At 42.9% G+C, this 19,784-nt stretch overlaps 1 protein-coding gene across 3 annotated transcripts in view; it reads left to right on the top strand.

Annotated features, from left to right (window-relative positions):
• Positions 1–19,784, top strand: part of LOC122799887 (protein Shroom1-like) — a 1,099,098-nt gene that overhangs the window by 371,721 nt on the left and 707,593 nt on the right. For 2 of the 3 annotated variants that reach the window (XM_044069257.1, XM_044069258.1), the window contains one exon: positions 13,458–13,557. The exons of the other annotated variant lie outside the window; for it this stretch is intronic. The gene's annotated coding sequence lies outside the window, so the exon portion shown is untranslated. The remainder of the gene's footprint in view (positions 1–13,457; positions 13,558–19,784) is intronic. 3 annotated transcript variants of the gene reach the window in all.

Genomic DNA, 19,784 nt, shown 5'->3' with positions numbered 1-19,784 from the left:
GCAGTCATCTGCAAACTTTGTCAGCCATAGTCCTCCTGTGTTAGCCTGTACCTCAAAGAGATATATACTGAACAAGAGAGGTCCCAGGACTGAGCCTTGTGGGACGCCACTTGTAACTGGTTTAGAGTCTGACATGGCACCTGCAATTCTGACCATGTGGGTTCTCTCCCTAAGCCAGTTTGCAACCCATCTTGTGACATAGGGGTTGATATTTAAGTTGGTGAGGTTATTTATGATGCCTGAGTGGGGTATTGTGTCGAAGGCTTTTGCAAGGTCAAGGTATGCTGTGTGGACTACCTTCCCTTCGTCTATGGCCTTGGTGACTGTTTCAAAGAAATCGACCAGGTTCAAAAGGCAAGATCTGCCCTTAAAGCCGAATTGGGTGAGGACCAGTGTTTGGAGGTTCCCAATGTCTTTGTTTATGAGTTCCATGATGATACGCTCCATAGCTTTGCAGACCAGGCTAGTTAGGCTTATAGGACAATAGTTTCCGAGGTCTGTTGTGGCACCACCTTTATGGAGTGGGACCACTGTTGCTGTATGCCATTCTGTGGGTACATATCCTGTTGTAAGGCTGAGACTGAATAGTGATTTTATGTGAGTGTTCAGTTCTTCTTGGAGCTTATGTAAAACGCAGCCCGGGACAGCGTCCGGTCCCATTGATGCTGTGTTTTTTGCTTTGGAGAGGGCAGCTCTCACCTGTGCATCTGTGATGTCAGGGAGGCTACACTCTGTTGGGATAGTCATTTGCTCATTTGGGGGGGAAGGGGGGGAGAAGTTTGCACTGAACCTGTCTGCCAGGATGTTGGCTATGTCTGTGGGTTCAGTGTATTTTTTGTCATTTTGCACTAACTCAGAGCATATCTGGGAGTTTCCACCCAGGTTTCTGAAATAACTAAAGAAGGCCTTGTGATTATCTTTAGCGTCTTGTGCAATTTTTATTTCAAAGCTAGCCTTAGATGATTTTATGAGGGATCGTAATTTCTTGCTAGTACTGATCAGAGTTGCCTTCACTTTCAGGGATTTTGCTCTATCCTGTAGTAGCTTTCTCCTTCTGTTGTAAAGCTTATTTATGGCTGGGGTCCACCAGACAGGTCTCCTGCCCTTGGAGGAGTGTATCTTGGTTTTATTTGGGATAGCACGATCCATGCATTCCTTTAGGTATCCATAGAATTCGTTTGTAAAGGATTCTGTGGTTTGGGCCGTATTTTCCACTGGCCCTGGGGCTTTGAAGGATTCCACCTCAGTTTTTAGAAGTGGGAAGTTTGCTTTTGAGAAGTTTTTGACCGTAGTTTCCTTTGCTGTGGGGTGGGGATGGGATATGGATGTCCATAGTAATTAATTTATGGTCCGATCTTACCAATGAGGGGCACACCTCTGGTATGGAACATAGAGTCCCCATGTTGGTGATGATCAGGTCCAATATGTTTTCCCCTCTTGTGGGAGTGGTGACCAGTTGTTCCATAGCATTAAATTCTAGAGACCGTTGGGCTAGGGTGTTGGGGCTTGAGTAGTGCTCCCAGTCTATGTTTGGGTAGATGTTCATCATGCATACAGCTGCAGTCATAAGAGATGGGTTTTCCTGCCGTCGGGCGGGTCCTCGGTCGGCCGAATTCCAAAGTCTAGGTCCAGCGTCGGTTGTCGTCGCTTCTTCCCTGACGTCAGTGCGACAGGGATATAAAAGAACCAGCCAACGCCATTTTCTTCAGTCTTTCTTGCCGCGCGGTGCCCGAAGCAGAAGCAGTTCGCAAGTGCCGGTCGGCCAGCTCCTGAGATTACGAATATTTTGCAACCGAAGTCTTCTTGAAAGCTAAGTACCCCGTTGGGGAAACTTTTCTTGCCTCAGACCAATGTCAGACAAAGTTAATAATTGTATTTCATGTGGGAAGCAAATACCTCATAAGGATTTTCATTCCCTCTGCATTCCTTGCTTAGGCCCAGACCACGATGTCTCGGCCGGTTGTTTTTGTGCTACATTCAACAGACGCACCATTAAGCATCGGGCGGAGTTTGCCCAACATTATTTTGGCAAAAAATTTAATTACATTATGTCGTCGGATACTCCGACTCCAGTTTTGAGTAAAAGACGTAAAGATAAGGACCGACATACGAGGTCCGCGGCTTCTACCGACACCACTCCAAAGCTGACTACAGGTGGTCCAGTTCTCAGTGAGGTGCCTACGCAGCCCCTGACTACCAACGACACTTCATTGGCAGTGTCTGCTGTACCCGAGGTCGCAGGCTCTTCGGCCCACACCCCGACTACCGATACCGAAGCCACTCTAGGTGGTGAATCTCAGAGTTTAGACAGGTCTGCCACCTCTCAAGGTGTCTTCAGGCCTTCCTCTTCTTTTTCCATCAAGGCTTTCACTAAGTCAAAGCAGCCATGCATACTAAGAGACAAGCTCCACAGGGCCCTTCTCAAGGCCCCATGCCTAAAAAACAGATGCTCAAAATGGATGAGGATTTGATTACTCTTATCAGGGGTTCTCAACCCCCCCCCCCCGGACAAAAGGCCCAGAGTGGCGGAAGAATCCCCCTCCTCGGACCAGGCCTCCATTATTTCAGAGCATTCCGATGACCAGGAACATTCATACTCCCCTTTTGAAGATTCTGATGCAAAGGAGTCCATTCCCTCTGTCTCCGCCCCCCTGAGTATTACTCTTGGGGAAACCTTGCATACCTTGAGGGAACACTTCCACTGGGAAGGCCAAGAGTACTCAGACTCCAAGAAAAGGCTTAGGGATTTTCTCTTGCTCCCTCAGCACAGGCCTCTGGCTATACCTCCTGTCTTAGACATACTAGATGATGTGTATTCGGAGGCCTGCCTTAACTCAGACTCTTTACCTCCAGCCCCAGTCAAGCCTGACAGGTATTACCGGGTTCCTGACTCACACCAATTCCTATACAAAAGCCATGCAGCTGACCCAGAAACTATCTCACAGGGCTCCAAGGGAATTAAGGCCTCCACTGCTAAAAATCCATTACCTTCAGAGAGAGATTCTAGAGCTTTAGAAAGGTGGGGTAAAAAGATATACACCTCGGCCACCTTAACCATGCGGGCATTAAACTGCCAGTTCCATATGTTAAAGTACCAACAGTTTCTGTTATCACAGTTGAGAAGCAAAATGTCACAACCTGAACAACCAGACTTGAAGGAGTTGCAGGATTTGATGCATAGTGCAGAACAAGTGGGTAAACATACCTTGCAATGTGGTTTTGATGCTTTAGAGGCCTCATGTAGAGCTGCTGTTACAGGATCAGTCATACGTAGGCATGACTGGCTCAAGGAGCAAACCTTACCAGATCATGTCAAAGCTAAATTACTAGATGCCCCTCTGCAAAAAGATGTATTATTTGGTGTTAAAGCTGAGGAGGTATTAAAGAAAATGGAGGAAAAGGCTAAATCAATGCAAACAGTGAAAGATTTCCTACAGGTACAACCTCCACGTTTCAGTAGAAATTGGCCTTCCAAAAATTGGTCCTTTCCAGCCACGGACAGACCCCAAAGAGGTGTAGATACAAGCGCCCGAGGGGCAGAGGGCAATCTCAAGGATTGTTTAGAGGCAGACAATGGCAAGCTCCTACACAAAGAGGTGGTGAGGATAGTTCACAGCCATTCAGAAAGCAAACCCAATGACTTTCCCCTTTGCATGCCAAGCAAGGCTCAAATGGCAGCACCTTTGGGTGGAAAACTGGCATTATTTTCGAAAAATTGGCATATTGTCACAAAAGACAAATCCTGGACATTATAAACAGAGGCTACAGATTCTATTTTCACACCCTTCCAAAAATGAGAGGCATGCCAAACCTGCCACACAATCAAAGGGCAGAGGCACAAAGAAAATTTCAGATCTCATGGGCATGAAAGCTATTCAAGAGGTACCAACACAAGAACAAGGTTAAGGTTTTTACTCCAGACTATTCCTGGTACCAAGGAAGGGAAAAGACTGGAGACCTATTTTGGACCTATCCATCCTAAACACATTTTTACTCGTGCCAAAATTCAAGATGCTCACATTACAGCAGCTTCGTCCCATGCTGGGCAAGGAGTCTTGGCTGGTAACATTGGACCTCAAGGAGGCATACCTGCATGTCCCGATCAGACAAGATTGCAGAAGATACCTCAGATTTCTTGCAGGTTCAACCCATTATCAATTCTCTGCATTGCCCTTTGGCTTATCTACTGCACCCAGAGTACTCACGAAATGCCTGGCATCAGTAATTGCCTACTGCAGACTTCAAGGGATACAAATATACCCATATTTGGATGACTGCCTGATCCAAGCGGACAGCAAGCACATACTTCTGAAACATCTGGCTTTTGTAATAATGTTGTTGAATTCTCTGGGATACACAGTCAACAAAAAGAAATCAAGGCTAATACCCTCTCAAACAATAATTTTCCTGGGTGCCAACTTGGACATAAACACCCAGATGGCCTACCTCACGTCAGAGAAACAGGGGCAACTAACTCAGTACTTCAGAAAACTAGCAAATTTCACCAGGCTGACTGCAAGGAAAATCCTGCAGGCTCTGGGATTCATGGCATCTTGCATCTCACTAATCCCATGTGCAAAGCTGCATATGAGGAAACTTCAATGGTACATGAAAAACCTATGCTCTCAACACAGCCACAGTTTGCAAACAATAATACCACTGATTCCATGTCTTCAAAAGGAATTTCTGTGGTGGGCTCAAGCATGCCAAAGAAACACAGGTCTCCCATTCTGCAAGCCTCAAGCAAATCAAGTCATCACAACAGACGCCTCGGACTACGCCTGGGGGGCGCACATGACAGATCGGTGCATTCAGGGCAAATGGTCCCAAAAAGAAAAGCACCTACACATCAATCAAAAGGAAATGCTAGCAGTAATAAATGCTAGTATAGCTTTCAAAGACCTTTTGCATCCAGGTCAACTATTGATAAGGACAGACAACACCACAGTAATGTGGTACATAAACAAACAGGGAGGAACCCATTCATACCCCTATGCAGGCTGGCCATGTCTCTTTGGAACATGGCTCTGGAATTACAAATCGAACTTCAAGCACAGTACTTGCCAGGCAAGGAAAACACGCTGGCAGACAACCTAAGCAGAAATATGACAGATCCACACGAATGGAAGTTGCATCCTCAAGTTTTTACAGAGATAATTCAAGCATGGGGAAGGCCAGACATAGATCTCTTTACCTCCCACAAAAATCACCAATTGACAAAGTTCTGCTCAAGGACTTTTCATCCAGAGGCCTGGAGACTGGACACACTCTTTCAGTTGGACAACAATAACAGTTTATGCCTTTCCACCTCTTCCTCTGCTACCCAAAGTTCTATTAAAAACCAGAGCAGACAGACCAAAGATGATTCTCATTGCTCCAGACTGGCCAAGACAACACTGGTACCCACTCCTGAGGAGCCTGATGCATTCCTCACCATGGACCCTATGCCTCTTCTGACTCAGCACAGCTTCAAAACTCTTCACAGTCAGCTGAAAACACTCAATCTGGCCACATGGAAGATTCCTTAACTTCACAACAGACCCTACTCTCCAAGGAGGTGCAGGATGTCATTTTGGAGGCCAGAAGGCCTTCTACTAGAAAAGCTTACTCCACAAAATGGGAACGATTTTGTGCCTGGAATGAGAAAAAGCACCAGAATCCTGGAATACTGAATTTACCTCAAATATTACAGTATCTAGCTGAGATGCTAAGCAGTGGACTTTCATTCTCCTCCATCAAAATCCGTGCCTCAGCCATTTCTGCAGAATACAACACTGATCCTCCTTTATTCTCTCACCCCCTCTTAAGACAGTTCCTCAGAGGGGCTAAGAATATAAAACCCCCAAGGAAACAACCAATACCTGCTTGGGACCTCAGTTTCATTCTAGAAAAACTGACCTTGCCTCCTTTTGAGCCAGCTGCCTCAACAGAATTGCAATATTTGTCCTGGAAAACAGCCTTCCTTCTGGCTATCACCTCAGCTTGCAGGGTATCGGAACTACAAGCCCTCATGGCTGTGCAGCCTTTCATCATTTTCCATCAGGACAGAGTTTCCTTACGAACCAATCCATCCTTTATGCCAAAGGTGGTATCCAGGGTAGCTTTGAATCAGGCTATCCACTTACCTACCTTTTACCCTAATCCTCAAAACAAAGGTGAGAGAGTACTACATTCCTTGGACATCCACAGACAGCTGCATTATTATTTGGACAGAACAAAGCCTTTCAGAAAATTAGAACAACTCTTTGTGTCCTATGCTACAGGAGCTCAAGGGAAGCCAATTTCCAAACAATCTCAAAATGGATAGCCCAGTGCATATGCTTTTGTTACTCTCTTCATGGTAAAACTGTACCTGCAGGCATCAGATCTCACTCCACAAGGGCCACAGCTACCTCTGCAGCTTTCCTCAGAGGGGTTCCTACCAAAGATATTTTGGAAGCAGCCACTTGGAGTTCTGTGCATACCTTCTCCAAGCACTATCACCTACCATTATACTCCAAAACTAGAGCAGGCTTTGCCACTGCAGTCTTGCAGGGCATCCTGGCTCCTCCTAGTTCCACCTAGTACCTACCACCCCTTTTTTAGCTTTGGGATCCTACCCATCTGTTATGACTGCAGCTGTATGCACGATGAACATAGTACAGTTTTGTACCTACCATAAATGTAGATGTTCGAGTGCTAATACAGCTGCAGTCCAGGTTTCCCTCCTTCCTTCCCCTCTTGGGACAGGCCTTTTGGCTAACACCTCCTCATACAACCTGATTGGGGTATTCATTTATGGTGCATTTGCTTGCAACTACTGTTTTTTGATTATATTGCATTGCATTATTACATAAATTTATGTATTGCCTTCCTTCTGGGGGCACCTGACATCTGGGGCAAGAAAAACTGAAGAAAATGGCGTCGGCTGGTTCTTTTATACCCCTGTCGCACTGACGTCAGGGAAGAAGTGACGACAACCGATGCCAGACCTAGACTTTGGAATTCGGCCGACCGAGGACCCGCCTGACGGCAGGAAAACCCATCTGTTATGACTGCAGCTGTATTAGCACTCGAACATCTACATTTATGGTAGATACAAAACTGTACTTTAAAGTCACCCAATATAATGGTGTCTTCAGGAAAGCCGAGTGGGGTTCCTGAGTTTGGGAGGGTGGTCTGTAGCAGGCTACAAACTGGAAGGCAGTTTTTCCCACTGTTGTACATGGATGGTCTCAGATGCTTCGTGCAGTGCCACTAGCCTGGAGGTATGGGTATCTTTGATGAATATGGATACTCCCCCTCCTCTTGTGTTTCGGTCCAAGTTTTGGGGCCGAAAAGCATGGTATGAGGTATAGCCTGGTAGTGCTGGGGTGCTCTCGGGAGCCTTGAACCAGGTTTCTGTTACTGCACAGATATCGATATTCTCCATACTGAGGAGAGCCTCGAGTGCGTGCATCTTGAGGTTTAGACTTCTGGCATTGAGCAGCACTACCCTTAGTTTCTTTTTCCTTGTGTTGTCTAAGGAGTTGGGTTTGTCTTTTGAGCCTTGCCTAAAAAAGGCACTATGGGGGTGGCAAGAGCCTTGGCCAGTATTTGAAAACCCAGGGGTGACAGGTGCAAACTGTCCCTAGCAAAGCAACATGGCTTGTCAAGCATGTCATCCCAGGCTGACAGACACTGGATCCCCTTTGAGTGACACCAATACTTTAGCCAATTGTTGAAATTGATCATTTTGTCTTTATACTGTGGTATCATTCTTGGTGAGGGTAAGATGCTACTCAAGGTCAGGGTCATACCGGCCTGGGCCACATGATCATAGAGCTGCTCTGTCTCTTTTCATGTAATCCAGGGAGATACGTCTCAGGTCATTCACACCAGCATGGACAATGACGGAGTCATATTTGTACTTGCTTTGGAGTGACCTGAGTGCTTGTGTTATGTGGCAGATCCTGGCACCCGACAGGCAGCTTACAGTGACCTTCTTGTTCAGCCTGGTGAGAGGGAAGTCAGTGTGTCTGACAATACAGTCACCTATTACAAGTGTATTAGGTGTGTTGTTTAGCCTTAAGGGCTGTGAATGTGTGGCACACTGACTGTGAACTATGTGATACGTGGGTATTGTTGTGGGGTAGCAGTTACTTGGATGTCTGCTTTGGAGGTCTCTGTTGCTTAGGCAGATTTTTATTTAGAGCCTCCGAGTATGTTTTTGTGTGTTTATGTGTTTGGTTTGCTGTTGCGATAGGTCTATGTGAGACTGGATTTGTGGTGTGTGTGATTATCTTCTCCTCCGGACTGACCGTGCCAGTACTATGTTGAGAGAGCTCAGCCTCCAGTTTGGCTCTATAGTTGCATCTCTCACATATATTTGAGCTTGTTGGGAAGAGGAGAGGGTGTGTCTGTGTACATAAGGCAGTTGTAACATTGCCTCAAGATGCCCATATTCACGAGCTGGACTGGAGAGTAAACCTGAAACTGACTTTTGGACATGCCAGAATAGTGTAAGGAATTACTTTTTGACTTGATCAAAAAGGACCAATAGGGAGCCAAGTACTTAAAGGGAGTATAAGCGGGTGTAGTACTTTAGTTTAGTTTATTAGTGCTTATAAGACACTTATCCTAGCTACTGCTGGGTTTTAGAAGGAAAATAGAGTGCTTACTTTGAGATGTGGAACAGTTCTAAGGGAAAAAGTGAAGAGCAGACTTTGTGGAGCCGGGAATACTTTAAACCTGATTAAGCAGCACTGCCCGATGCTGCGCAATGCGCATAACCACACAAAAGAGGGTTTTAAGAGAGGGGGATCAAGGAGTTTGGAATTGACCCAAAATGGCTAATAAAACTACAGTTTCTAGGCAGTAACCACTCCCACAGGGGCAGGCTGTTCAGTGTTTACCACTCCCACAGGGGCAGGCTGTTCAGTGTTTACCACTGCCACTGGTGAACACAGAGAATTCCCTTTAGCCCAAGCAAGCAGTGGCCTCTAAGAAACTTACAGATTTGCTATTCTGAACTGTTTGTAACTGAACTTTCTTAAATTTCCGAAAGTGGGAAAAAAGCAAGATTTTTTTGTTTTAGTTTAAAGGTAGCAGAGATACACAAGTAGCAACAAGTTAGAACAGTGTAATAAATGACCCCACACTTGAGTGCTAGGCAGAGACAGGTAAAATGGAAGTTTTAAGAAAAAAACGATTTTAAAATAAGTGCCACACAGGAAATGCAGTAAACAGGCTCTAGATGTGTTCTAAATACAGTTTATAATACAGATAACAAGTTTAGCAAGCTGGAAAACACCACAAAGTAGGCGGCAATGCAGAAATCTTAACAAATAATTTTATATATATCATATATATATATATATATATATATATATATATATATATATATATATTTATGAGAGAGAGAGATACAAGTGTATGTGTGTATGTATATATATATATATATGTATATGTATATATATATATATATATATATATGTATATGTATATGTATATATATATATATATATATATATATATAATTTGTTTACTGGGATAGTGCACTGATCTCAATGGTCCATTTACAGGAACAGCCCAGGTGAATAGGATCACATAAGAAATTAACAAAACATATTTAGAGATGCAAGAATATGCAAGAATATGCTGCAAGATTTACTTCAAGAAGCGGTATGCATTGTCAAAACATGGATGGAAAATGAATTATGCTTAGCAGAGCTTTACGGATCCGATCTAGCCATAATGACTAACGATGAGTTATGCTGCAGAGATAGAAGTAAGAGTAGTTGTATTTAGAGGCATAGAGTCCGAGACCATTAAGGAGCCTATTCCACATTCCAAATTACTCTAAATCATAGTCTGGTTAAGTGACTTGCTCAGTATCAGGTAAATGAAGGTGGAAACAGTCAAACCATGCATCCTTGACACAGGAAGCAGCTGATTTAGAAGTTGAAGCTTTAGTCCTCGACACTACCTGCTTGAGTATCAGTTTTTAATTTAATGCAGAAATCCTTTAAAAATCCAGTCTTGTACAGAAGACGGTGTCATAGTAATATGCAACAATGATTACATAATAGATGCTGAAAATCGGACAGTTCTGATCATGACTCCAAGTTATGCAGACTGTATGACATGACAAACGTAAGCCCCTTTGCAGTTGCTGGAGACTCTAAAGAAGGTACTACAAAAATATATTACTAAAATGCAGCATGGTTAGACTGTGTCATAGAATCCAAGCCTATTAAGGAGTTAATTCTTACTTTAGTGCAATGAATAAAGCAAAATAATGACGGAGTGTATAGATGCTGCTGCAGCTTTTGTTCAGCAACCTTCAAGTCATATTACTACTTATAGACCACTGTTTCTTTTGGGGGGGGGGGTGCATATGCATCTGGCAACCCATTAAACTGCTAAAGATATGCTGGGATTCATACTCAAACAACACAGTAAAGTCCTTAAGTTTGTAAATGCTCGGCTACCTGTGACCAAGTATATAAAACCGCACAAAACCCTTGGGAACTAAAGCCTATCAAATTTTACTAGGGAGCATGGTTAGGCTCAAAAACGGTCGATAGTTTAGTATTTTACTATGATACTAATTAATGTCTATGCAGCTTCCGCAGTGGTGCAGCGGTAGCATTGTTGCTTCACCACAAGAGGTTCTCCCGTTCGAGTCTCGGCTTGGGTTGGGAGTGCCTTCTGTGTGGAGTCTGCATGTCCTCCCCGTGGTCGAGTGGGTGTTCAAAAGACATGCGTTGAATGGGCATGCCTTCGTTGAAGGTTGGGCGTCGGGTTGGCAACTCGACACCATAAAAAAAACCTGACAATCATTAGCTGACCGGAGTTCCGCTGTGGCGACCCCTAACCGGGAAAAGCCGAAAGACAAACAACAACAACAACTAATTAATGTCTCTGTGAAGGATGATTGAATTTGAAAGCCAAATGTATAATGCATTTGCTAACGGCACGGGACATCCCACTGGACATGTCTCTTTTCAGGATCTGCTCAGGAGTACTGTAAATTGGCAGAGTCACATAAGAGCAATGAAAGCTGAGGGTGTCGCACCATTTACTACAAGAAGTAGCTTTTTAACACCTCATAACCTTGCTAATCTGGAGTAAGTGCTAGGCAACTATTGTAGCCCAGACACAGTGCATTTCCCACCTGTGTGCCTGCAAAAACAATCTAAATTTAAAAATGTGTTCATAGTTAATATAACATCAAAATCATAGATTTTATGCTGCCAAATGTATTTGTAGTTAAATAGTAAATACACTGTCAACATCAAGGAAACCAAGGTCACCTCCAAAGAACATGGCTCATGTAATGATGCTCCTGTTTACTACAATCAAGTTCCTTCCTTTACACCATAACTACTCTGGTTCCTAGGTACTAGTTACTAGGTTTGCAGTTTAGGGGACCATTGAGGTTCTTAGACCAGATTTCCAGATGCCCCAAAGCACTGTCTGGTTAAGTGACTTGCACTAGGGCAGAAATATGAGGCAAAATCAGAGATGTCCTGCTGAAGTGGAGACGAATAAAAGCAGAGTACACTAAAATCTTGTAAAATGTTATCAGAACTGGTTTTACATCAACATGTAAGTTATGAAACACAAACTGAAACTCTTACTGTAGTCCTCAGTGATTTACCAAAGGGGAAAAAAAAGTGAATGGAGGTCTGGCAGTTGGTGTAGAAGAATAAGGCTCTTGCCTCCTGTAACCAGGTTATAGGGTTTGAACTTGAGCAAGTCACTTAACACACACGCACACAAACTCATAATGCTATGTTCCTGTTGTTGTCTCAAAATAAAAAAAAAAATGGTTCCTAGTAGCTTGTACCTGAAAAAAAAAAAAAAAACTGTTCTCTATTCCATCTCAAAATGGTACATTCCTGTTTGTACCTGAACACTGATTCTATAGCTGGAGTTCCATCTTATAATGCTATATTCTGATAGTTGTCCGACAAAAAAACAAACAAAGGTGAATGCCTCTCTTGTAGGTCTTACCTGCAAAGAAATTGCACTCTGTTGGTTTAATACTCCAGCCATTCTGCTGCAAAATTAAATCTCGCACCAGTTTCAATTTGCTCGTTGTGCATATTTCTTACTGTATCCTTGGCTGAAAGCACACCAAGCAGAGAATCTTAGAAAAAAAACTTTCTCCTGCTTTGCTCATCGTCCACTTCTTTTTTCTTTATATTAATGTTGTGACTGGGTCTTCCAGCCAGCACCTGGTCCTAGGCAGTTCCCTGGGTCACTTAGTGCTGGATTCACCCCTGATGACTTGTATAAAGGGAGCATGAAGTCAGTTCTTGGGGCGAAACACTCCATGTTCACTTTACAGCAGCAGGCCCATTGAGATATAATAAGTAAAACCACTTGATGTTTCTGATGTATTAAAACAGCCAGAGTGCAAATATGTAATGAAGCAAGTTACATATAGTGGCAACCATACTTTATTTATACTTTTTGTTGACTTGGTTAGACCCGCTAGGTCACTGGCCCCTTTACAAGGGAGACCCAAGGAGGTATTCATACTGACTTGAGGAAATTTGGCCAGAGCACTGGAGAACTTCCCATACTCCTTTTGATAAGTCCCATGGGATTTTTTACATCTACCTGAGCTACCATGAGCTCAGGCAGATGGGACCTCAATTTAAAGTGTTATCTGAAGAATGCCACATCCAGAAGTGGAGTACTCCTCCCCGTTTGTTTTACTGCAGTGTCAGTATTGGAAAACTAATCCAGTTACCTGGCATGGGAATACAACCCACAGCCTTCTGCACCAAAAAGTGAATGTGCTACCTATTGACCTTCTGATTCTGTAAACAAGCATGTGCAAGTTATCCAGCACTGATGGACAAAAACTGTACTAAGCAAATGCAACAACACAAACTACCTAGCACTCTCTTTTTCTGGTTTGCAGAAATAACCCCAGTCGAAATAGAGTTGTGAATGTTTTGGGGTAGCACTGCACCTTTCAACTTATTTGGTCAAGACTTCTGGAGAACGCCAAAAATTATATAGGGGAGGGAATAAAATCAGAAACCGTTTTTAAGTATTACTTCAGTTCAATTAAAGTTAATAGAACAACAAGTTTTGTATCAGTATGCCTTTTTGAACAGTCAGAAGTATAACACTCTAAATATTGGCATTCATGTGTATGGAGTCATGAGTGATTTACCAGGAAATCAAAAATGTTATGAGGGATGGGGACCATACCTCTCAATTCCCTGATTTTTCAGGTGCATCCCCAATTTTGACTCAAATTTTAGCTCTGTCATTCTTAATCCCTCCTAAAATTGGTGACCTTTAGAGAAAAGGTGGTAAATATTTAAATAATGACAATAATTAGAATTATAGGCTTCTTTTACTTCAAACAATGTATATTAATTCACATTCACATTCACTTGCTCTGTCTGTATCTCAGATTAGTAGTACTAATACTTTAAAAGTGTCCCTGATTATTTCTGGATTTGTCCTAGATTCTGTCAAAATTTGTCCAGGATTGGTTGAGAGCTATGGATGGGACAAACATTTGAAGCAAAATCGGGGCTATTCTTCAAGAAGAAGGACTGCTGAAAGGTAAGGGTAGCACTCAAAAAGGAACGTCTAGTCACATTAACCTATTCCAGGATTTGAATACTTTTGTGTGTGTGTGTGTGTGAGAATTTAAATGATACAGTTAAGGTTTTCTGAATGTTATAACAAATATCTATGAACAAGTTATGGTAGACGACTTTAAGAATTTGTAGTTTTAATGACTGAGATAATTAAAACTATATTTCCTTAAATTGTTAGCCCAACGCATCTTCATTATCAGATGGTTTAGTATAGTTTGACATTATCAAAACATCCATAACAAGCAAGCAAAAGAATTAAAGAAGCTACAGCCCTAGCCAACTTTCCATCTCCAAAATATCTACCTCTCAGGCGTTGAAAATGGGCAAATGTTGACTGTTTACTTACAACTAGGGAAGCAGATCACAGTATTATTGAAATGTTACTTTAGACGTGTTTTACTACATACTCAGTTCTTCAACCACTGAGAAAGACTCCAGGGAGAAACAACTCCATTTGCAAAATCCAAGGCCCCAGATGGGCAAGCTACGTATTCCCTCACCCCAAAAAACAAGCACAATCAAGCCATGTCAGAATCAAGCAGTACAGGTACGAGCAGGCTTGCAACATCATGAGTAGCATAACTTCCGTAATACCAACAAGCAAAATAATTAAGCTACAGCTGTTGTCCAACATGCGGAATACAACACTGTCTTGCACAGTTTAGAGCAGATGGGTAAAATGACACATTTGTTAACAACTAGGAAGGACATGCACACCATGGTTAAACTGTGGACGTGCACACCATGGTTAAACTGTGGACTTTATAGTATAAAAGGTATTTTGACACACCCCTAGTCTCTCTCTGCTTGCCAAGAGAGTCGATTGGTTTTAAGTTTAAAAGACAGCGTTTTACCACACATCAAGCTCTTCATACATTAGAGACATGATGGTAAGTTGAATGAGTCCAGGAACCCCCAACACACACACACAAATTATTTTCATATTCACTCTTCTCAGTAACAAACTGTAGCCTTTAGTATCTCATTTGTTATTACTTCATTCTACACACTAAATTCCTAATACTTTGATCTTTGACCCACACAGACATGAACATGCTTGTGTACACACACACACACACACACACACACACACACACACACACACACACACACACACACATACACACACACACACTCTTAGTTGCAGACACTTGTATGACTGTATACCTTGGATGTTTGCTTGAAAACAATGAGTGAATAAATTTATAAATAATAGCCTAGAAAGGAGCAAAATCAGGAGCAACTTTTAAATATTTCTCTTGTACATTTAGAAAGTTGATAGAGTAGCAACAAAGCTTAGTATTATAGAGCACTTTCTGAAGAATACAAAATCTGAAACTCACATCTGTCCTTATTGAGTGACCACAATCTGCAACAATTTGCCAGAAGTCAAAATAATTTACAAGGGGCAAACCAAAATACCTCACAAGTCCTTTGAAGAGTTCTTGACAAAGCCAAAACTAATGGGGTTAAAAAGGGACGCATTTTAAATATTATTTTATGTATTTGATAACCAGGTAAACTCAATGGTCAAAGTGTCTCTTATCAGGAGTGACCTGGGAATACTACCCAGTTAAGTGATTTCCTTAAAGTCACAAAGTAGGCAAGTAGAGGTGAAAGGACTCAAATCCTGAACCTTTGAGTACAGGAACCAATTCATTAACACACGTGCCATACAACTCTAAAGCAATTCAGATGTTAACAGAACAATAAATGATGCACAGAGACTTGCAATTGGACTTCCAATATTGTGACTTGTTAGGAGACTGGAAAAGCATGCCAATCCACAATGATATCCAAATTCAAATATCGCTTTGGCAGTAAAGAAATGGCGAGGCAGCCTTGTGTAATGTCCAAAATGGTCCAGAAGCTGAATGTGGAGCAAACAAAAAAAAAAAAAAAACAGTAGAAAGAAAAGCTGTGGGGTAGAAAAAGCATTTGAGATGGCTGAAGACACTGTAAAGCAAGACACACCAGTAACATTATAGGATCATAGGAGGTTACTAGGCTATTGGCCTTTAGGTCCTTATAAGCCTAGCCAAGAGTTTAGCCCAGTGTCAGTTGTGTAGACAAATCAACACCCGATGCCCCAGTCCAGCAGGGATGCTGGTGGAATCCCAGGGGTATATTTTCTGTTTCCCATCCAGTTATCCAGGTTGTGCTTAAAAAGGGGTAAAGAGGTACTCTGCTTGATCTGGAGAGGGAGTTTCTGGGACACACATCTGTCTCGCCAACAAGTCTTGTTGATGTCACAGACCAGGTTGAGGCTGAGCATGTGGATTATTCAAGTGGAGCTTGATTTGTGGATATGCAGCAGTCCCATCAAGGTGGGGTCCGTGATCACCTTATATGCCAGACAGGGGTCACCTCTGAGGAGTCTGTATGAAACTGAGTACAGGGATAGGGCTTTTAGCCTATCTGTGTAGAGTAGACGTTTGAGGCCCTGGATTCTCATGGTGAGGAATCTTTGTGGTCTCTCCAGCTGCTGCATGTGCTTTGTGAGGTACATGCCGAAAAGGGGCATTATACTCAATAATGGACCTTATAAGGGAAGAATACAGGGATGTTATGACCTCCTTGTCCCTGGATGAGATGCCCTTACTTATGAGGTGGGCTATGTTTAAGGCTTTCTATGCCATGGAAGCAACATGGTCAAAAGTCAGATTGCTATCAACCTGGATGCCCAAATCCCTTATGATTGATTGCGTGCTTAGGACATTGTTGTTAATGTGATAATTTGTGGGAACATTGCTCTCACCAAAAGGGATGATAATGCATTTTTTGTTATTCAGCTTGAGGCCATGTTTTCTGGAACCAGTCATTTGTCTGAGTGAGACCCTCTTGGAGGATGTCCACATCACTAGGGGAACTGATGACAGCACCCAGCTTGCAGTCATATATAAACTTGGTCAGCCATAGCCCACTGGTTTTAGCTTGCACTTCAGAAAAGTATATCCAAAATAACAGAGGTCCCAAGACCAAACTCTTGGGTACACCACTTTTTACGGATGTACTGCTTGAGGTGGCTCCCCTATTTTGACAACGTGGGTTCTATCAGTGAGCCAGTTTACTACCCATCTGGTAACATATGGACTGGTGCCTGGTTGAGAGAGTTTATCTGTTGTGCCCGAGTGGGGGAATAGTGTCAAAGGCTTTGGCCAGGTCAAGGTAGGCGGTGTGCACCATCTCCCCCTTGTCCATGGCTTTGGTGACTGTCTCAAAGAAGTTGACCAAATTTGGCAGACATGACCTCCCCAAACTGTGTGGGATCAAGTGTTTGGAGGTTGCCAATGTCCTTGTTAATGAGGACCATGATAATCCATTCCATGGCCTTGCAGATCAGGTTAGTTAGGCTGATGGGTCTATAATTTCCTGGATCCGTGGGCGTTCCACCTTTGTGTAAAGGGATGACAGTAACTGTCCTCCACTCATCTGGGACAAAGTCAGTACTCAGGCTTTGGTTGAATAGGATGGCTAATGGTGCTGCAAGTTCCTGCCTGAGTTCATGTAGGATGCAGCCTGGGATGTTATCAGGTCCCATGGAAGCTGTATTTTTTGCCTTTGAGAGAGCAGTGATGACCTGTTCCCTAGATATAAGGGGAAGGGGGGCAGGTACTAGGGATGCCCTGATTTACTGATGGGGGGTGGCAGAGGGGTAAAGTTTTCACTGAATCTGTTAGCCAGCAAGTTTGCTATATCTACGGCATTTGTATATGTGGTACCCTTGACCACCAGTTCTGAACAGATCTGGGTGTTTCCTTTGATGTTGCGGACATATGTGATGAATTCCTTATGATTGTCTCTAGTAGAGGTGGCCAATTTGGACTCGAAGTTTGCTTTGGAGGATTTCGCTAGTGCTCTTATAAGCAAATTTCAGTTTAAGGAGACATTGCTTCCAATTGGGCACCTGCTCCTTCTTGGTCCTGACAGCATTTTTTTCCTTTTGTTATAGGGTTTATTTATTGCAGATGTCCACGAGACAGGTTTACTCTTCCTTGCGGAGGATGATTTGGTCCTGTTGAGTATTCTTGATTCCATGTATCTGTGTAAATGCTCATATAGTGCTTTGGTGTAGTTTTGGATATTGGTGTCAGTTCCTACAGAGGGTAAATGGGCTGTGAAGCTGTTTATACCATCCCTCAGGAGGCTGTAATCAGCTTTGTAAAAGTTTTTATTTCTGATCCTAGCTAGAGGGGGGGTTGGGGTGGCAGAGATGGTGACTTTGAAAGTGACTGCTTTGTGGTTGGGTCTTACCAGGGAGGATGATACTATGGGGATGCTGCAGTGGTTACTCATGTTGGCTAATACCAAGTCAAAAATATTATCACCTCTTGTGGGAGTATCGACTAGCTGTTCCAAGGCATTTGCATTGACAAAATCAAGGAATCTCTCGGAATTTGTGTTCTGTTATGAGTAGTTCATCCAATCTATGTTTTGGAAATTAAAGTCAACCAGGATCAGGGTAAAGGGTTGAATCTTGATAGATTCGAACAGGTCCAAATAGGTGGATTGGGCATGTGAGTCAGATTTGGGGTCCGGTAGCTAGCTATGATTTGAATAGGGGTCTTGTCAGTGATTAACTGCACCTGGAGTGTCTCCTGTGCATCATACTGTTTGACCAGCCTGGAGGTGTGTATGCCTTTAATGTATATTGAAACGCCACCTCCTTTGGCTTTACTGCCCACAGTTTGTGGTCTGAATGTATGATAGGATTAGTAACTGGGTAAGGCTGTGGTGCTCTCTGCAGCTTTGAACCAGGTTTCAGTGATTGCACAGATGTCAGTATTTTCAGGGTTAGGAATGCTTGCAATCAGTGTAGTTTCATGTTTAGACTCCTAGCGTTTAGCAGCATGACCTTTAATTTGTGTTTTGTTGAAATTTTTATGTTGGTAGTTTTAACCACATCAGTTTTCCTAAAAAAGGCACTATAGGGGAGGTAAGAGCCTTTGCCAGAAGCCTGAAGCTCAGGTGAGAAAGATGCACGCCATCTCTGGCAAAGCATCATAGTCTATCATATCTTCCCAGGCTGTCAGGTACTTGATTACCCTGGAATGACACCAGAAACTAAGCCAATTGTAAAGTCAGTCATTTTCTGTTTGTATTGAGGCATCATTCTGGGTGATAGCAGAATGCTGCTTAAGGCTAGGAACATACCTGCCTGGGACACATAATCAGTGAGCTCAATCATGTCTCTCTTCATATAGTACAGAGAGGTACGTCTCAAGTCATTCATACCAACATGGACTATGACAGAGTCATAACCATTCCTGTTGTTGAGAGACTTGAGTGTGTATGTGATCTGGTGGATTCTGGCACCTGACAGGTAACCAAGTGTGACTTTCGCCTTATCCAGCCTTGTGAGATCTCCTTATCCAGCCTGGTGAGAGGCACATGTGTGTCTCACAATGGAGTCTCCTATGACTAGTATGTTGAGTTTATGGTGAATCCTTAGTAGGTGTGAGGCACAGGTAAGAAGTAATAAGGAGGTGAATTAAACAGGTGAAGCAGGTACTGCAGGAAAGGGTGTACGATCATGACGAAAAACTTGGAGCAAATCTTAAACAAGCACTCTGCAGACAAAGTGTAGTGGTTGTGAATATAGAACTGAAAGCATGTCTGGAGGCAAATGAAGCCCAATTGGATTGGACAGAAGCCAAGCTTTTCTGGAGGATTGCACCAGAAGAAATCAAAACATTAAAATTGCAGGGGTTCCCGAATTATATTAAGAAGGAAACTGTAAAACAGTATTTAAAGTTGCTGCATGAGTGGACCTTAGTACTGTGTGAGGAAATAGAAATTGGTAGAGCTCACTGAACTGCTCGGACTCTTGGGAGAGAAGGGAAAAAGTAACACCGATCGTAATAAGACTGCAAACCTATGAGCTCTGGGAAAGAATATTGAAGGACACGTGGAAGCCAGGAAGAAACTAATGGTTGTTAACCAGAGGTTTATGCTGATCGGGACTTCTTTTATACCTGTAGGAGAAGTGAAGCATTTCTGGAAGTAATTAGACTATGTAAATTACAGACACTGAGGTGACAGATGATATATCTGGCCAACCTAACAATCTTCGTACAAGGAGATGTTTCTCTATTTACAGAGCTAGGGCCTGCTATGGAGAAGCTTCAAAGACCAGTAAACTGTAGAGCAATTGTAAAGAAAAAAGGGAATGAAGTGGATGCAGGAGAG

This window comes from Protopterus annectens, chromosome 4.part0 (genome assembly GCF_019279795.1).
Source record: "Protopterus annectens isolate FY-2018-M chromosome 4.part0, PAN1.0, whole genome shotgun sequence".
Taxonomy (NCBI): Eukaryota; Metazoa; Chordata; order Ceratodontiformes; family Protopteridae; genus Protopterus; species Protopterus annectens.
This window is presented reverse-complemented; position numbering and strand designations above follow the sequence as displayed.